Raw genomic sequence first — 20,669 nt, forward strand, 5'->3', positions numbered from 1 at the left:
TAATTGCCCTGCTCTCTTTTGAGTCTGGAAACCTTAAAGAGAAACCAGCAGACCCTTTGCTTGGAAATTAAACAAAGGGTCTGCTGGTTTCTCTTTGAGGTTTCCAGACTCAAAAGAGAGCAGGGCAATTAAAGGCACAGAAGTCCTGTCCTCTATTGAGTCTGGCAACCCTAAATAAAAGAGGTAAGGTGTGAGGAAGTTTTCTGGAAAAAAAACTTTGTGCAAATATTCATTTTTAAAAGAAAGGGTTTTTCAAAACATTGGCATTACCCCCCTCCCCCCCAAAAAAGAAGAAGAAACGGTTTCTTTCCAGCCTTATATACATACTCATGTCCATTCTGGTGTAAAATGCAACTCACTCTCCTTCCAGTTAATCTTGAACTTAGGTTAGTTTCTTCAGTGCTAACAAATGTCAACAAATGTCAAAGAACCTGATAAGCCACTCCTTAGTTGTTGGAATAACTGCTGATTTCTGGTGTAGGGAAAACATTGCATTCTAATTCAAGTGCATTGATTAGGGATGGATAAGTCAATGGCCACATCCGTACCAAACATACAAGGTCTGTTATTGATGCTTTTGAATTATGGTGCTGGAGGAGACTCTTGAGAGTCCCATGGACTGCAAGAAGATCAAACTTATCCATTCTTAAGCAAATCAGCCCTGAGTGCTCACTGGAAGGACAGATCCTGAAGCTGAGGCTCCAATACTTTGGCCACCTCATGAGAAGACTCCCTGGAAAAGACCCTGATGTTGGGAAAGATGGAGGGCACAAGGAGAAGGGGACGACAGAGGGCGAGATGGTTGGACAGTGTTCTCGAAGCTACAAACATGAGTATGACCAAACTGCGGGAGGCAGTGGAAGACAGGAGTGCCTGGCGTGCTCTGGTCCATGGGGTCACGGACACGACTAAACGACTAAACAACAACATCATGACGCTTTAAGAGTCATGGCTTCCTGCAAAGAATCCCAGTGTAATTAGTTAAGGGTGCTGAGAGTTGTTAGGGATTGATTGTTATATCACCCTGGGAATTGCAGCTTTGTGAGAGGAAGGGGGGCGGTCTCCTAACAACTCTCAGTGCCCATAACTCTCTACACTTCCCGTGATTCTTTGCAATAAGTTGTGACTGTTAAGTGGCATAAGAGTGCTTTAAATATCTTTTGTGGAAGTGGCATTCAAGTCCATTTCTTTCTTTCTTTTTCTTTTCATTGCAAAGTTACAACTTAAAATATAAATAAAGTCAAACAATGATCAAAAATCTTGAAAGAAAAAGAAAAAGAGAAAGAGAAAAGAGAAAGAGAAAGAGAAAACAAAAAAAACAACAGCAATAACCACAAATCAGAATGAAACAATTACATACTGTACATTTTGACTCCTTCGTACCCTTTAGCGACTTCCTATTTTCACTTTATCTTGATTGTCGTCTTATATATACACATATGTACATTAATTCTAACTTTAACCCTTTCATATCTGTTTCTTCCTTTCTTCAACCTTGCAAACTTCATTCATTACATACCAATATGTTTAATCGAGAACATTGTTTTTTTCATATACTCTTTAACACAGTCCCATTCTTTTATTAGTTTTTCCTCTGATTGTCCTCAAGACTGCTGTTAACCTTGCCAAATCTATGTATTCACAGAGTTTGATTTGCCATTCTCTTACTGATGGATTCCCCCCCCTTTCCAGTTTTTCGCTATAAATGTCCTGGCTTTTTTTTTTTTCTATAAGCGTCAAGTCTATTTCTATTGTGTTGCTTTTGCATGTGTTCCTGCACAGGCCTGCCCTGTCCCATTCCACACTAATTCATATTTAAATTCATAATTAAATACTATTTTAAGCCATATTTTCTGTTCATGTGTTACTCAAGTGTAGGGCACTTATGTGTTGACATGTGAACAAGAGCTCACAGGTTGGTTTTTTTTCACAGACAATTCCACACACAACATGTGGTTGTTCTGGGAAGGAGATGTGATATGGAGACGGGGCTACAAAAGAGGTTCTGCTTCCCAGTCACCACACACTTGCCTTACATGAGAGTAACACATTAGCAGAGCTACTGTAGAGAGTGATTTGCTAATTGTATTATTGAGCTAGATCTGATCCTATAGTTTGCATTGCTTGCATTGTATGAATTCTGACTGTATGGCTGTAGCCCTGGGATGTCTTGCTTAGAATGCTTTTCAGTGCCTCTGCATCTCTGTACCAAAGTGTGTCAAAGTGCAAAGCAAAAGGAACAGGATGCCCAGCTTGCTATCAAGGACGAATAGTTAGCCTTGTCTGGAGGACAGAACAAGAGGCAGAGAGGGGCTTATTATCAGCGATGATGCACTTCCAGCCTGGAAGTTGCTAGCTTGATGCGTAAACTAACCTTACTGAAGGCTTACTGAAGGCTGAAGGCTTTGTTGAGTCAGCACAGGACTGGACACAGATCTTCCTTATATGTACTTGTGACCCCCTTTGTGTTTATGAGAAGGACCGGTTAGAGTGTGTGCGCACTCTTACAGAGGGGGAGGAAGGAGCCCAAAGAAATGTACTGTATAAGAATCTTTGCAAATGTGTGTTTCTTTACTCCTGTCGTGAGCTTGACCACCAGGAGTCTCTTAAATTTAAGAATGAAATTCTTTCTCTGGATTCAACCCCCCCCCCCCCGGTGTCATTATTGGCTATCTCTGTCCTGCCTGGGTGCAACTTAAGGACCCTTAGTAGCTGATAAGGCTACACTACCATTTCAGAACAGTTGGGAGCTGTAGAAGCCAGAGGATAGAAACGTCCCCGTCTACACATTAGTGTGGGAATTGCGAGTTGCCTCATTACATACCAGAATTCCTCAGATGATGAATTCTTCAAGCATCCTTACGTTTGATAGTTCATATCCAAATGAATCAAGCTTCAGATTAACGTTAGTTACTTGGCAAATGGCACCCAATTTAGAACCAATTTAGAATCAAATATGAAGATACTCATACTACACGTGGGGGGGGGCAAATTTTCTGCCTGATCTCTAGAGGACTTCCAGAATTTAGATCTATCACACTTAAACATTTTTTTTCAGCCTGCCAGGAGTTAGATTTTAGAAACAGAACAACTCATAACATTTTGCTTTCCTCGGGAAGACACCAGAGAAGTGAGGATTAATCAAATAATAAATCTTCATCCAGGTCTTCTGACATTTCTAAATTCTTTTCCCATAAATATTTTAAAGAGTCTTTTTTAATATCCAAAATACATTATTAATGCTCATAGGAGAGAGGCAGCAGCTCTCTGTCAAATTATTAAGCACCAAAACCTTGCAAGATGATCAATCTTCTTTAAACAAAAAAACAAAACAAAAAATGGGGGGCCTGATTTTCATCAGGCGAAATGCCTTCCCAGAAAACATGGAAACCAAGATGGAACACAGCCTTGCAGTCTCATCCCAGTTCCCTCTCCTCTGATGAAAATCTCATTCATAAGAACATCCATCCATTTGTAGTCACAGACTTGGTTCACGTGTAACACTAAGCCAAACCATGGCTTAGTGTGACCATGGGAGGGTGCTGCTCCTGGAGAGAAGACTGTGACCATTTTACTTCTCCTCTGGTCCTGCTGCTGCTGTGTGGCTGTGAACGAAGCCATGGTTTGACTCTAACCATGGACTTGTGGTTTGTTTCTCATGGTTTATCTGGAGTGGGAGAAGCCATGAGCCTGGGTTCATATGCCATCTAAGGCAAACCACAAAGCATAATAATAATAATAATAATAATAATAATAATAATATATTTATTTATACCCCGCCTATCTGGCTGGGTTTCCCCACCCACTCTGGGCAGCTTCTAACAAAATATTAAAATACAGTAGTCCATCAAACATCAAAAGCTTCCCTAAACAGGGCTGCCTTCAGATGTCTTCTAAAAGTCTGGTAGTTGTTGTTCTCTTTGACATCTGGTAGGAGGGCGTTCCACAGGGCGGGTGCCACTACCAAGAAGGCCCTCTGCCTGGTTCCCTGTAACTTGGCTTCTCGCAGTGAGGGAACCACCAGAAGGCCCTCGGAGCTAGACCTCAATGTCTGGGTAGAATGATGGGGGTGGAGACACTCCTTCAGTATACTGGACCGAGGCCGTTTAGCAGCAGCTGGCCCAGAAAAGGAGTGAAATGGCCAAAATCCTCTCTCTAGTAGCCTCTCTCCCTAAAGCCATGGTTTTACTTGGCTTTATGTGCAAACTGGGGTTCTAGGTCTTTCCCATTTGGAAATGTCCCCAAGACAACAAAGTCAATTAAATTTGGGATTTCTTGAAATCAGCACTAGATTTAATGTATACTCTGCTTGCCCCACATTTTAAGTAATGTGTGTTGAATAACCTTTTATCCAAGCACCGTGTCCCTAACCTCTTGATCCAATCATAGGACAGCATTCAAGTTGCTCCAACAAAATGCTTGTTCTAATTCAAACCAAACAGCCTTCTTGTCTTGTGTGTGAACCATTGTCCTAGCCAGCAATGCTAATCTAACCCATAACTATTTGGTGACAGGTGGGTATACAAGTTTTGTAAAAAATAAAATAAAAAACACTAATTAAAAAATCAGAAATAAATGTCCTTTGTTGAGGGTGAGGGCAATGGACAGTCACATTGATGACCCCATCCCATCAGGGATTAATGGCACTCTGAATGGAATGAGAAGAAAGATGCTACTAATTAGATTTGTCTATGCAATGGCACCATCAAGGATAAATGAAGTCGAGAGAGAGAGAGAGAGAGAGAGAGAGAGAGAGAGAGAGAGAGATCAAAGTAATTGAATAATCAAAAGTTTTTGCAACTCATGCAAAAGAAAATGTTGGAAAAGGAAGACATTTATAACACTTTGAAAGTTTTCTCACCAGGTAAGTGGTTCATAAGGTTACCTTTTATGCACTACTGATGGGTGGTAAAAAATAATTCTTCAATGATTATCCAAGTCTGTTATATGAAGCTATTCTCTGAGCAATCACAGCCTTCGCTGCTTCAAGTGAATGCATTTTTCACACCACTCTCAGCCAATCTTGGCTATTTTTACTAGAGATTTATAGCGCAAAATCTGCCCTTAAATTCAATTATCTTTTATGCAACCTTTTGACAGATATTTTATTATTACTCTTATTATTATTATTTCCTATGAGTTATGTTTTAATCTTTTCTGTCCTACCCAGGAGTTCTGAAAGGTTATCTACAGTTATAAGAAATAATATTTGCCACTGACAATTCGGTTGCTGGGTTGTTGTTTTTTCCCTTTCTAAAATGATGTTGCTTGTGTGTGTTTTTTTAACTGAAGAATTGATGTTATTTTTGAGCAAGAGTTATTTTTACCCACATTTTTGCTTTGAGCATCAGGATATTTTAGAACAAAGGAAAGAACATGAGCAATATCCTAATGATTTGTGAAGGTTGGTTAAAGGAGGCTGAAACAACTAGAGAAGCAATATTTGGGGAAATAGGTATGCAAATATTTTTCCCTTCATCGTAATGGATAAACTTAGAGTCATTCAAATGAAATTGATTGGCAGTAGAATCAGGAAAGAATTATCACATTGGGGAAAACTGTGGAAAGTAGATTTAAAATTTACAGACTGTTCTCTTTTGAGGGAAAACTACATGAAAATGATGTATAGATGGTACATTACACCAGTAAAAATGGCAAAAATGTATAAAACTGGGTCAAATAAATGTTGGAAATGTAAAGAAAAAGAAGGTACTTTTCATCATATGTGGTGGAAATGCAGAGAAGTCAAAAAATTGGGAGATGATATATAATGAACTGAAAAAAATGTTTAAAAGGACATTTGTAAAAAACAACCAAAAAACCAGAAGTATTTTTGTTAGGGATCTTAGGACAAGACCTGCCAAGGAAAACAAAGAACTTATCCATGTATGCTACAACAGTGGCAAGAGTCTTGTTAGCACAAGAATGGAAGAATGAGGAAGTCCCAACGAAAGAACAATGGCAAGAAAAACTGATGAGCTATGTGGAACTGGCAAAGTTAACATACAAACTACGAGAGAAGGACAACCGTGACTTCAAGGAAGAATGGAAGAATTGGAACTTTTTACAAACTATTTAAAAAGATAAGAAAAAGGACTTGGACTCCTTGGCAGCTTTTGAATAAACAGCCACAATTTATTAGTAGAACATAGGATATATAAGGCAATGATATGTACAACTTTATAACATGCAGAGAATAACATGTGTAAACAAATCAGAGTGGGGGGGGCTGAGGGAAGTCTCTATAGGATGGGAGAGGGAGGAAGGGGGGCATAAAAAGGGTGTAATGTAATTGGTTATATTGATTGATAATGTGTTTTGTTAAATTTGTTCAATAAAAAAAATTAAAGGAAAGAATTATCACATGATGCACAATTAACTTAGGGATTTTGTTTATCTCAGGAGAAAGCAATGAAAGGTGCCTTTGATGGCCTTGAATAGAATAGAATAGAATAGAATAGAATAGAATAGAATAGAATAGAATAGAATACTTTATTTTCATTGTACATAGTACAACGAAATTGAATGCCATCACATAAAAAACAAAATAAAAACACAATTACAGCCACACACACACACACCCATCACAGCTCCCCGGGATCATATTATTTAGTTACAGCATTTAAGAATGTTATAGCTCTTGGATAGAAACTGATTTTTAATCTATTTGTTCTTGATTTAATTGTTCTGTATCTCTTCCCCGAAGGCAACGGTGCAAAAAGACTCTAAAAGGTGCCAGACTAATTCTTAGGGATAAGATCTATCATTCAACATATATTACCCATTTTAAAAAGCAGGGGTCTGGTCCATATGGCTGCAAACATCCTTGGAAATGGCTGGGCAGCTCCTAACGTTATCTCAAATCCCAAAGCAGTGGTTAAATAAGACTTGGAGGAGGCAGGAAGGCTACATAGCTCATTACCCCTCCTCATGACTATCTCTCGACAAATCAGTCATGCAAAGGATACTGTGCAGCTGGAAAAGATTCAGAAAAAGGCAACCCAAGTGATCAAAGTGAAAAGGAAAGGTTACAGAATCTGAGGCATTTTATTTTAGAGAAAAAGCAAATAAGAGGGGCATGATCGTGGTGTGGCATATGTGCCACGTGGAGAAAGCACACAGGAAGCCATTTTTCTCCCTTCCACATAATACTAGAATGTTCCAAGACTTAATGTTCCAAGATTTGGGACAGGTAAAAGAAAACACTTCACCAAGTGCGTAGCTAAACTATGGAATTCACTCCACAGGAAGTAGTGATGACTGCCAACTTGGATGACTATCAAATAGGGTTCAACATATTTGTTGACAATGAGGCTATTGATTGCTGCTAGCCATGATAGGTAGGCTCTGCCTCCATGGCCAGAGGCAATATTGTCTCTGAACAGTGAATATCACTTGCTGGAAACCACAGGAAGGAAGAGTACTGTTGTGTTCAAGTTCTACTTGTGAGTCTCCCATGAGCATCTGGCTGGCCTCATATAACCAACATGCTTAAGTCTAATCCATACATGAAGGAGTTAATGTCATAGAGTAAGCTGTCCTGTCAGAGTTAGTTAGCTCACTCCCCTTCACCTTGGGAGGAAGGTAATCAAGGCCTTTGTTCACCTTCAGTCTACCAGAGAAGTTCATTGTGTGAGGAGGTATGAGCTGGTTGCTCCAAGCTCAGACCACACGGCTCAAACAAGCCACTCTTGAGTTCCTGTAACAATAATTTAGGAACTTTCTTGTAACAATAATGTAGGGACTTTCACCACTTTGGAACTAAGCCAAGTTTTACTGCCAGTGCAACTTTTCCTGAGTGCTGTATAGAAAAGCACATGAATCTGACTTTTGGAGGGTTTGTAAGTCAAACATTTTTAACTTACCAAATGTGCGGTCTTTTTCTATGCTAAGGGAAGAGGGAAGTTTTTGAACTCACAAGAGCATATTTTCAAAGGCCAACAACCCATATTTCCACGTTTTACTTTGCTGCATGTTTTGGGATTTTAAATCTCTGCTGGGTTGCTCTCACCTAGGCATACTTGTCCCAAACCTGGATATTGGCATCCAGGGGATTCTGTCTTAATACTTACATTTTTTTCCATTGCCACCAATAAGAATAGGGTGCTGGATGAGATGGGCAAAGGTGCTCCTTATTTTTTTGCAGCAAGCTGTGCTCAGTTATATTCCTGAGAAACCCCCCAGTCATTTTGTGTACTTTTCAACACATAGCACCACTGCGTTTTTAATGTGTGCTGCTGCTTTTCTTTCACTTTCGTGAGGGTTAATGTTCTGAGTATTGATTTCTTGAAAGCCTGCAGTGCAAGGAAAGGGACAAAATCTCTCCCTTCCACCCCAGCCCTCAACACTCCAATTTTAACTCCTATTTTCTCTTTTTATCCCTGCAGACTCCCGCTCAATTCCCTACACACCACAAAGAATGTACTGATGGCGAGCCTCAGAAACACGCCACCTTCCAGTGCTTTGCTTTTTTTAGAACAATTCACTCAGCCTCTCTTTTATCTCACTGGACTGACTCTGTCGACTGAGGTTAATTCCTGCAGGGACTATGGGAAAGAAGTGCCCTTTTGGTCCTCGCAAAGAGATCGAAAGTGCTGTCTCTTTGGATCTCTAAAATGCAGAGTAATTCCAGGCCACCTGAACAGGGAAGGAGCGGAATGTAGCCATCAGAGGAAAGAAGGGTGGCTAAACCGATGCTCACTTTATAACATGGTGTTGTGCAAGGTGGGAAAGCTGACTATAGTGCACTTTTTAGGTGCATCTGCATCAAGCCTGGAGCAATGTAGCCTCTGAAATCAATTGTCTGAACCACTGTGATGGCATGGAATGTTCAGGGAAGTGCCTTATGGGGAATGGTTGAAGGAGCTGGATATATTTAGCTTGGAAAAGAGGAGACTGAGAGGAGATATGATAGCCATCTTCAAATATCTCAAGGGCCATTACCATAGCTGCCAAGTTATCCCTTTTTTAAAGGGATTTTCCCTTATGCTGAATAGGCTTCCTCGCGAGAAAAGGGAAAACTTGGCAGCTATGGCCATTACATGTAAGATGGAGCAAGCTTGTTTTCTCCTGGTCTGGAGGGTAGGACTTGAACCTATGGCTTCAAATTGTGAGAAAGGAGATTCTGACTCAACATCAGAAAGAACATTCTGGTGGTAAGAGCTGTTTGACAGTGGAACAATCTCCCTCAGGAGGTGCTGGACTCTTCCTCCTTGGAGGTTTTTAAGCCCATCTGTCATGGATGCTTTAGCTGAGATTCCTGCATTGCCAGGGGGTTGGACTAGATGACCCTTAGGGTCCCTTCAAATGCTACATTCTATGGTTCCAGCTGCTCAAGGGGAGGGGGAACTGTTCAAAAATTGGGAGCTAAGACTGCTACTGCAGTCATCTCCAACTTGTGGGCTCTCCGTGGGCACTTGATGGCTGCTGGACTTGTCTGGTCTTCTGTGTGGTCCAGGAGACCTCCTCCTTATGTCCTTATGTCCTCTTTCTGTGGGAGAAAGAAAACAGGGAATTAAGCTTGATACTGACCTCGGCACAGGGGCTACTTTGTGGGGCAGGCTGATGATTGGAAAGTGGTCTAAGAATGTAGGGAAGAGAAGGGAGGGTCTCATGAATGGTAGAGAATAGGCCACTGGTAAAGAAACAGGAAGGAGACTTGAGAGAAAGGCGCAGAGGAGATAAGAGAAGTGACCGCAAAAAAGGGCTCATGATAGAAAGGATGCTGAATAAACCTCAAGGAACAGAAGGACCACAGAAAACTCTGTGATAATGGGTGAGAGGAACTGATGGTGGAGGCCATGCAGAAGAGAAGGTAGCTAATGGAAATGGAACCAAGTAGGAAGTAGACTGAAAGGGGAGGTTCAGGGAGTGGCACCAAGGGACATGGCCTTTCCTTTTGGGGTTTCCCATTTGTGGAATGCTCTTCCCAGCAAGTTCCACCTGGCACCCAAATTAACATCCTCTCAGCACCAAGTAAACACTTACCTCTTTTCCCGTGTATTTGACAGATTTGAATGATTTTGCTGTTTACTTGTGTATATATAAGTGCTATTTTGTAGGGCCTGTTCTATGGATTTTTACATGATTTTGCTGTAATATATTGCTATTTTTTTCTGATTTTGTGCTATGCTGTATGCTCTTAAGAGTTTGGACATTGCTTAGTCTAAGTATCTTGAACCTTTCCAGACTCAGGACCCACCTTTAGCCCAAATAAGCATTTGGAGACCCATTTCTTAACCGCTTACCATATATCTGCATGGTGGTAGTGCTCCTGTGGTGACTCTCACTGGATCAGGCCACAACACACTAATAAGTCCCAACCCACCAGTTGAAGACCAGTGGCTGAGACTCCTTTTGTAGCAAGCAACTAATAAATAGAAATCACAATAATGGTCGGTGGTATTCAGTGAACGAGCAGACCCGTTGAAATTACTGGACGTAACTTTGCTGCGCTCATTAATTTCAATGGGTCTACTCTGAGTAAACCGTAGTTGAGCAACATCCAATAATAATACAGGGACAGGCAAGGGAGGTTTTGAGAGCAGTGGGGTGTGGAACAGAGAGCCAACAGAAATGGGGTTTCTAGGTTTAGTCTTATGGCCAGATGTTGCTGCCACCCTGGACTCCTTTGGGAGGAGGGTGGGATATGATTTTAATGAATAAATGAAGTTTTGCTTAGGTGCCGTGGCTTATAGCCATGCGTAGATTCATGAGACATCAAATCTCACTCAGTATAAGGCAGATTCATATGTTAATCTGATCCCTCTCTTTGTGTTGACAGCAGAGAACCTCTTGTGTCTGATCTGCTTACAACAGAAATAATGGCGGGATTGTCTAAATATGCAAGAGATCTTGTTCTTCCTAAACCTCTTATGCTGTGAATAATTTGTGCCAAGCCACTGGGGAAGGGCATCTTTCTCCCTCCCTTCACCCCAATATGCTTTCTTTAGCTTTGTTATGTAGATCTTGTCGTAACATCTTCATTGCTCCAAAGAAACTAGTTAATATTTCTTTCTCCGGCATCTATTCTTGGTACAACACTGGGACATTGCCATGGAAACAATGGTAATCTGGAAATCAAAGATGTTTTTTTTCTTATTTTTGGTTTGGGAGGGGTGCATTCATAGAAGCGCTAAGAAACTCTCACCCATCAACTTGTTCCATAAGATTATTTATTGCCTCCATCCTACTTTACCAAAAGGTTTAGCTGCATTTGGAATCGTGGCATCAATTTATCATTCATAATTGCATTTCTACCCCTGCTTTCCTCCTTCCATGAGCTCAAAGCTCACACATATTGTTCTCCTCTGCCCATTTTATCCTCACATCAAACCTGCAGGGTAGGTCTGACTGAGAGAGACCAAGGTCACACAGTGAGCTTCATGGCTGGGTGGGGATTTGGACCTGAGTTTTTGCACTGTAACCACTACACCACAGTGCCTCCCAAGTCAATGTGCAATGCATGTACATCCTCCAACACATATGAGGAAATGTAAGCAGCTGAATCTCAAGAGGTGTCCAGAACACTGTCTAGTCTTCTTGTGCTGGATGAGTTTCAGTTATTAAGGCTTGAGGATGTGGGAAAATATTTGGTTCGGTCTGGACAACCACCTATGTACTTGACCCTTGAGCCTCATAGCTGAGAAAAACGGGCAGGGAGGGGAGAGTCAGCTGGGAAGGGATTGGTGTTTTTTTTTTTTTTTAGATGGGTGGTCCCTGTCTGCTTAAAGGAGGCAATGGGTTTCCTTAAGAAACCCTCCCGCTTCTAGGGGTGTTTGGCAAAAGCAAGTTGGTGACTGGAGGAGGAAAGGGGATCATTATCAAGGGTCAGTTGCTGGTGACACTTTTATTCTCTTCTCCTTTTAGTGTGTGGCGTAGCTCATGTCCTTGAGTTATCTAGGAGCTCTATGGATAGCATATTGCTGTTGACATCTGTCTGTCTTGAGAGACAATGGAGTGTGTCTCCATGGGTGGTCAAACTGCTGCATTAGCAGCACTGAAGTGACCTTCCCAGGGCACAAGCCTGGGCAGTGTGTCTGGACATTCTGGGCTGCCCAGTTAAGATCTCCCTCTCAGCCTTGATGAGGTGGTCCAAAGGAAAGGAAAGCAATATGTTTGGCACCAGCTTGGCTAAAGAAGTTGCCCAGAGGAGGTGTACAAGGTGCCATCCAACTGCCTTAGGGACTCCCCTCCGGATTTGTGTAGGATTTGCTCCTTAACCTTTTCTTCTCCCAAAGATATCCCTAAAGACAGTGGAGGTTTAGGATCAGAATTTTCCTTCTCCTAGTTCAGCTGCCTTCCCAGGTTGACGAGCCCCATCTGGCCCTCACTTCCCTCTGCAACACATGCAGAAAATGCCTTTTTGACGGTTGGACCCACCATTGGTCTCATCCATTCAATCTTCCCCCTGCCAGTGCCCTCAAGAATGAAATGAGCACAGCTGTAACCTCCAATCAACAGTTCAGCCTGTATCATCTTGAAGGGTTTTCTATCTCTGCAACATCATGATTGCATTGCCACTCTGATCCAAAAACCCATTGATATTGTGGACAACCTCATTTCAATGCCCAGGAGTGAGTGAGGACCTCCAATTCCCCCCTAGGAAGAAGAGAAGAAGAAGAGTTTGGATTTGATATCCCGCTTTATCACTACCCGAAGGAGTCTCAAAGCGGCTTGTTGTTGTTTAGTCGTTTAGTCGTGTCCGACTCTTCGTGACCCCATGGACCATAGCACGCCAGGCACTCCTGTCTTGCACTGCCTCCCGTAGTTTGGTCAAACTCATGTTCGTAGCTTCGAGAACACTGTCCAACCATCTTGTCCTCTTTCGTCCCCTTCTCTTAGTGCCCTCAATCTTTCCCAACATCAGGGTCTTTTCCAAGGATTCTTCTCTTCTCATGAGGTGGCCAAAGTATTGGAGCCTCAGCTTCACGATCTGTCCTTCCAGGGAGCACTCAGGGCTGATTTCCTATCTCCTTTCCCCTCCTCCCCCACAACAAACACTCTGTGAGGTAGGTGGGGCTGAGAGACTTCAGAGAAGTGTGACTAGCCCAAGGTCATCCAGCAGCTGCATGTGGAGGAGCGGAGACACGAACCTGGCTCCCCAGATTACGAGTCTACCACTCTTAACCACTACACCACACTGGCTCTCCATAGGAAAGCAGCCATATGATTGAATTGCTATTCTGATCCTTAGATGCCATCAGTATTTCACAAGATCAAGGGATTGAGATTGATGGCCTCTTCTTGTCTTAGAAATCTGGATCCAGACTGAGGATGGAATCCAACAAAGAACAAAATGAATGTTCTGTCAGTGTAAAGATTTCTGCTTGGGCAATGGAATATTTGCCCACTCTCCCTTCCATGAACCCCCTAAATCTGTTCTAGGGTGAATTCACCCAACCCTTCAGAGCAGATTTGGGGAGAGCACAGGGGGAGTAGGGAGGGAAACTCCTGTTGCACAAGGGGAAATCCTTGCACTGGCAGAACAGGTTAGTTAAATAATGCCCAAAGTTAGTAGAACTTGAAATCCATAGATGACTAACCTGTCCTATTGATGTCAAAGGGACCTAAATGCAACCAACTTCCTCGGGATCCCCTATGTGTCCATCTGCCCCACAGCCAGAGGTGCCACACAACTCCACTGCCTGTTTCTCAATAAACGGGCTTTTGATGTATCTGTGTGCCTTTGCATAATGCGCTGCATATCATTTTTCCTTTTGTAATCATGTAATCAGACAGCAGCACTAATAATCAACATGTCCTTACCACCACAGCAAGCACTTATCACTGGCTTCTGCGAGAACAAAATCCCAGAAAACGTCCTGTGTGCTCTGTCATCTGTCACTTGGCAATCTTGAATGATTAATGTCTATCTGTGCTTACAAGAGGCAAAGTATAATGCTCCCTAGGAGGCTCCAGCACTCCAGGCAAAGTGTGGCAGGCAAAATGGATGAATCCCAGTGGGATGCAGGCACATGTGGGTGAGCATGACAAGCTCCCACCAGCGATGTGCTAGGAAAAGGAATAGATGGGATGGTAGAACTCTGGGGGGGGGGGTTTGCTTAGCTCAGAAGGGCTTATTCTAATTCTGGGGCTATGGAATCTGAGTGTTTCGCTTAAAGGTAAAGGGTAAAGGGACCCCTGATCATTAAGTCCAGTCACGGACGACTCTGGGGTTGCGCACTCATCTTGCTCTATACGACGAGGGAACCGGCGTTTGTCTGCTTTCGGGTCATGCGGCCAACATGACTAAGCCACTTCTGGCAAACCAGAGCAGTGCACGGAAATGCCATTTACCTTCCCACTGGAGCGGTACCTATTTATCTACTTGCACTTTGATGTGCTTTCAAACTGCTAGGTTGGCAGGAGCAGGGACCGAGCCACGGGAGCTCACCCCGCCGTGGGGATTTGAACCGCTGACCTTCTGATTGGCAAGCCCTAGGCTCTGTGGTTTAGACCACAGCACCACCCGTGTCCCTTGAATGTTTTTTCTCTTACCTGCCTAATTAATCACTGCAGGCCTTCCCATGGTTTAAAATGTTCCATTCTCATACAGAGCAAGAGGCTGTGGTGGTTTGGGGAACCGTAAGACACCTATTTCCCAAGCATCACAATGGATGGTGCCATGTACCTGTATGCCAAGGGTGGCCAACGTGGTGCCCTGAAGATGCTGTGGACTACACCACCCCCAATTCTTGGCCATGCTGGCTGGAGCTGATGGGAATGACAGTCCAAAACATCTACAGGGCACTACATTGAGTACCTAGGCTGAATGCAAAAATAGAACGGATCTTATAAAGTGACTTGAGCACATTTTTCTTGTAGGGCATGCAGAATAACCCCAGATCGAATGCCCAAATGTGGCCCCCAGACTTTGGAGCTCTACTCAGGCCACAAACCCTCTACCCTTGTTCAGCACCCCCAAGTGCTAATGTCTGGCTGGAACATGTCCTTGAATGATGACAGTGTCTCTTTCCTGTAAGGAGGAAGGAAAGGTGCAAGTGGGTGCAGAAACCTCTGGCCTTTGCGTGGCTTGAATGTAGCCAACTGTACACAAATAAGTGTCATGTCCATTGTTCTGGCCACTTTCCCTCTAGTCTTGACCACCACTGACATGATTTCCATGAACCTAGGCTGCAAAAGGTTCCCCATCCCCATGTTATATAAAAGAAGCCATATGCATTTGAAAACGTGCCATAGGATTTTTAATGAAAAAATTAGAAAAAGTGCATTTATTTTACAACACTACAGTAAATGATTCTCTCTCTGTATTTTTTTCTCTTGTTTTGTAAAGACATTGTAAAATATATACAGGGTTGCTTAGTGCATTCATTACAAAAAGAAAGATGCAATCCCTTGCATAAATTACATATATTTTACAGGGGTTCGCTGTCTACTTGGAGTTGTAAACATTGGTGTGGTACAGTTTTCATTCTTTAGGTAAGCTGCAATACATCATTTTTTCTGCTCATCCAACTGTTAAGCCACTCTGCTGAATCAAGTACGGCATTTGAAGGCCATGTGTGAGGTCTACCTCTCCCAACATGGAGAAGGCCAGTTAAAAAAATGAAATTGAGACACAACTGTCATTTAATTTAATTCACAGACTAACACGATTCAACTTGTTGCTTCTGACCTGCTCTGCTTCTTCTTGACATTATATTTCGAAATGCAAAGCATTGGACTTCTTTCTCCATATGGGTCTTTTCCTTGGGAGCAAAAACTCAACCAAGAGCACTATGGTTCCTTAAAGACAAATCATTCCATTGTGCATTGAGCTTCCATGGGATAGAGGGGTATGTGGAATCCTCCTCAAGAATTTTACTAGTCCTCTGAAATGTGGGGTGTGGGGTTTTCTCCCCTTTTTTGGATGTTCCATATGAATCAAGAATCTTCAGATTTGCCTGGAAATGTCATTTCAGGGAAAAGTCAATGGCTAACCAGGGATACCATTGCTTAGCAATTGCAAAAATTATTTCCTTAAATTTATTCAGATGTTTTACCTGTGCAGGAAAAACCTTGCTTGAACAGGAGCAACAACCTCACCTTGAGATTGGCCGCTCTAGAGCCTGCTTCAACTCTTGGCTTTAGTGCGCAATGCTAATTCATTCAAGCACTTATATCCTGTATTTGTAGGCAAAAGCATCTTGCAATATAATCACACTAACATAACAAATAAATAAATGCAATGTGAATAGCTCCTGACACAATGAATATGATAGTCTTTTAGGTACCATGGGATTATTTTCTTTGCACTTCTGCTGTGCGGGCTAGAAGCTGTTAATCTGCCAGAGGAATTGCATTGTGAATGGCACCCTTGAGGTAAGATCTCCCCTCCCCAAGATATCATCTAGGAACATCCACCACCACACAGATCAGGGCCATCATAGTGTGGTTTGCCCAACGCTTGCTCCTTCTCATTGTTGCTGATCATCAGGTGATGGATTTGACCCATGCAATAAGTGTACCTTCCTAGATGATGCTGCAGTAAGGGGAAGAATGATCCAAAGGGATGTCATTTGCATGGCACCCTATATGTAACTCAGCTCTGCCATGGCTACTCATCCATAATTTGTTCCTTGGGACAGATTTTCAGCATAGTCCATGGTGGAGGTAGCCAACTTGGTGACCTTCAGATGTTATTGGATTATGACTCCCAGCAGCCTCAGCAAGTGTGGCCAATGGTCCGGAATTATGGGAACTGTAGTCCAGCAACATCTGAAGGGCACCTCATTGTCTGTCTCTAGACCATGGACTTTAATTCTTGTCCCTCTTTCCCCCCCCCCCTTAGTTCTCTTCTATGCTCTGCACAGAAAATCTACCACTCAGGTTAAGGACATTTTCTTTTTGATAATGCCACTGAAAAATGCTGCTTTGTCTTCTTTCCACTTCAGGAATGGGGAACCTGAGACGCTGTGCAGCTCCCAACTCCCTTCAGCCTTAACCAGCATGACCAATGGTCAGGGATGGTGGGAGGCATAGTCCAGCAACATCAGAAGGGCTACAGTTGCCTCACCCCTGTTCTGTGTACATCCTGCAAAAAGTACAAAAATGCAACCGAAGTGTCAAGAGAGACAGCATCAACGCACACCCATGCACATGCGCGCGCACACACACACACACACACACACAATAATTGCAGGCTCTCAATCCGTTTGAACACCCTTCATGTGTTTGCTTTGGAAGAAATCCAAGAACTTCGGTATAAAAGCCACTGGGACACAATCAGAACACTTTTTATCCCTGCTTCTCGTAGATACAACAGTAAGCTGAAAGAAGAAAATGCACCTTAAAGAGAGCCTCTCCATGCTTTTTGACTTGCTGGGAACGGCAATCACAAGGACCCATTTCCTCCATAATATATCGAATGGACTATCTGTAATCCAGTTTGTTAACTACAATCATCTATGATAAAAAAGGACTCGCCATGCAGAGGCAAGTGGTACCCTAAGTGTGTTTAAAGTGTGTTCCAAGGAATGGCGAGCTTCTTCTGCCTACTCTTCAGTGAGAAGATCATAGCTTCTCCATCAATATGCTCTCCCTTTTGGATGTGGATGGGAGTGGTAGATATTCACCTGGAGCTAAACTGAGACCTCCTGCAAAGGCCTCTTTGGCATACACAAGAATTCCCTGAAGGCAGAAAGTTGGAAAACTGCTCACCTAATGCCCAGTGACTAGTGGCAGTATGCTTCTGAATGACAGCTGCTGGGAAACATCCATGCTGGGGACATCATGTTTATATCAGTTTTAAGCTTAAACTAATAGGGAAAGCTGAAGCATACCCCCCCCCCCAATATTTGTCTGATGAAAATAGGGACATCCCATTCAACCACAATAATACTACTATTATTTATACCCCACACCCATCTGACTGGGTTGCCCCAGCCACTCTGGGTGGCTTCTGACATATATAAAAACGTAAAAAAATATTAAACATTTTTTTTAAAAAAAAAATCCCTATACAGAGCTGCCTTCAGATGTCTTCTAGCAGTTGTACAGTTCTTTATCTCCTTAGCTTGGAGGCCGAATAGCTCCATGCCCTCTAATGAAAATGGGAATGTCCTACCAACATTTCTCTGATGAAAATAGGGACACCCTAAGGAAAAGCAGCGTGCTATGGTCCATGGGGTCACGAAGAGTCAGACACGACTAAACGACTAAACAACAACAAGGAAAAGCGGAACATTCCAGGATCAAATCAGAAACTGGAACAGCTTCTGTAAATCTGGGACTGTCCCTGGAAAATGGGGACACTTGGAGGGTCTGCTGAAGCCATTTACAGGGGGATGGGGAAGCTGGAGATAGGGTGGGGAAATGCTAACCCTTTCTCACAAACCAATCCTAATTCTGGACTAGACTCCAGGGGGAAAAATGTTTAAAAACCGAAAGAAATGAAACATAAGGTCTCTGCTGGATCAGGCCACAAGTCCAGCATCCTGCTCTCACAGTGGCCAACCAGATTCCCCAGTGGGGAACCTGCAAGGAGGTATTTGGTGCAACAACTTGTGATTCCAGGAACTGGTATTCAGAGACAAACTGCTTCTAAGAGTGGAGGAGAAAGCTGGACAAATCCTGACTTTGGCCTCTGGTTAGCCTCTGATTTAGAGATAAGGAACCTGGGAGATGCAAACTTTTGAGCCAATTGTATTTCCACTTTAGTTCCTCCTCTCCCTCTCTTGTCTTTAAATCAATCTGCACATTCCTATTGTCGGTAGTAATTAGTGGCACTATTTTCTTTCCCCAGGGTTCTTTCCCACAACATCATGCTCTTCAGTAATGCGCAATGAGAGGGAGAAGCGCTGCACAGTAATGGTTCCATCTGACTGAATGTGCCTCTGAAAGGGCAAGCTAAGGCATCAGTTCGAAAGCGCGGCGGGGATAACAAACAGGGGTGAAAAATAGCCAAGCATGAAACAAGCGACATTAGCTCTTTAACAAGGAATCTGCCTTCTACCCTTCTGGGATGCTGTGATCCAGGTAGACACCCTTCCACAAGCTCTTCTGCACACTGAACAGGGTATTTATCAAAGCCACCAAACTACTATACAGTGGTACCTTGGTTTATGAACACAATTGGTTCCAGAAGTCTGTTCATAAACTGAAGCGAACTTTCCCATTGAAAGTAATGGAAAGTGGATTAATCTGTTCCAGACGGTCTGCGGAGTACTTAAACTAAAGCGTACATAAACTGAAGCGAACTTCCCCATTGAAAGTAATGGAAAGTGGATTAATCTGTTCCAGACGGGTCCGCGGAGTACTCAACCTGAAGCGTACTTAACCCGAAGCATGGGTGTAATTGGTTCTGGATGTCTGTTCATAAACTGAAGCGTTCATAAACTGAAGCGAACTTTCCCATTGAAAGTAATGGAAAGTGAATTAATCCGTTCCAGATGGGTCCGCGGCGTTCGTAAACCGAAAATTCGTAAACCGAGGTGTTCATAAACCGAGGTTCCACTGTAATCAGAAGTTTGGGGAGGAAAAGATGCATTTCAGAGCACATTTTCAATTACTGGAGCCGCGACTCAATCTGCTCACAGAAAGAACCGGCAAATGATAAATCCCGTCACTCTGCAGAATGGGTTCTGCTTTTTTCAAACGGAGCCCAGACGACATGGCTTGCAGCGATGAATATTAATTACCCAGAAGACTGCGCCTATTAATCTTGGTTTGGAGTCTTCTCCTTTCTTGGGTGTGTGTGGGTGTGTGGGGGAGAGCTGTTGTGGGTGTTGACATATAGCACCGTGCCATACATGATCAGTAGGCAAGGTGGGGAAAGGTTGGCAAGACAATTAAGTAAAAATGAAATGCACTAGGGGTGAGATCTTTGTTAATTACGATATCCATTCATCACAACCATAAAAGGGAGGGAGGGAGAGGAGAGGGAGGGAGGGAGGGAGGCTTGTATCCGGACGTAGGCCTATAAAATATGTTTCCAATTATTATTGAAAGCCCGTGTGTCCTGCTGGTTAGAGCAAGGGTCACTACTGTAATACCTCCAGATGTTTTGGATTACAACTCCCACTAGCTCCAGCCAGCATGATCAATGGCCATGGATGACGGCAGCTATAGTCCTCAACATCTGGAGGGCACGACATTGACTACACCCTGGATTAGAGTAGTGGATTAGGCCAGCGACGACCTAAATTCAGATACCCACTGAAATATAAAACTCACGGAGTTGTCTTGACACAGTCGCTTGCTTGCTCTCAGTCTAAAAAACTACCTAAGTGAGTTGTTGTAAAGATGAAAAGGCATGGATTTATATGCTGTCCTTGAACTCTTTGGAAAAGAGGTCGGATACAATCTAATTCTGGTTCAAAAGCATGAATGGGGACCTGTGACCCTCCAGCTATGGTTGGGTCACAACTCCCATAATCCCTGACTACTCTCCATGCTGGTTGAGGCTGATGGCCATTGGAATCCAACGACTTCTGGAGGGGCCACAGGTTCGCCACCCCGACCTAAAGTCTAGGTAACACCACTGAAAATAAACAATTGCAATTACGTGCCGCACATATGCACCTCAAACGTGTTCCCTTCCAACTAACTCTACAATTCAATGATTCAACGATCAACTCTCTCTATTGAAATGACTGAAGGAATGCTCTTTGCATACTGAAGGAGCTGTAACAAACCATAGCAAGCCGATTAACAAACAAGCAATGGTG

Source organism: Zootoca vivipara, chromosome 8 (genome assembly GCF_965207765.1).
Source record: "Zootoca vivipara chromosome 8, rZooViv2.hap1.1, whole genome shotgun sequence".
NCBI lineage: Eukaryota > Metazoa > Chordata > Lepidosauria > Squamata > Lacertidae > Zootoca > Zootoca vivipara.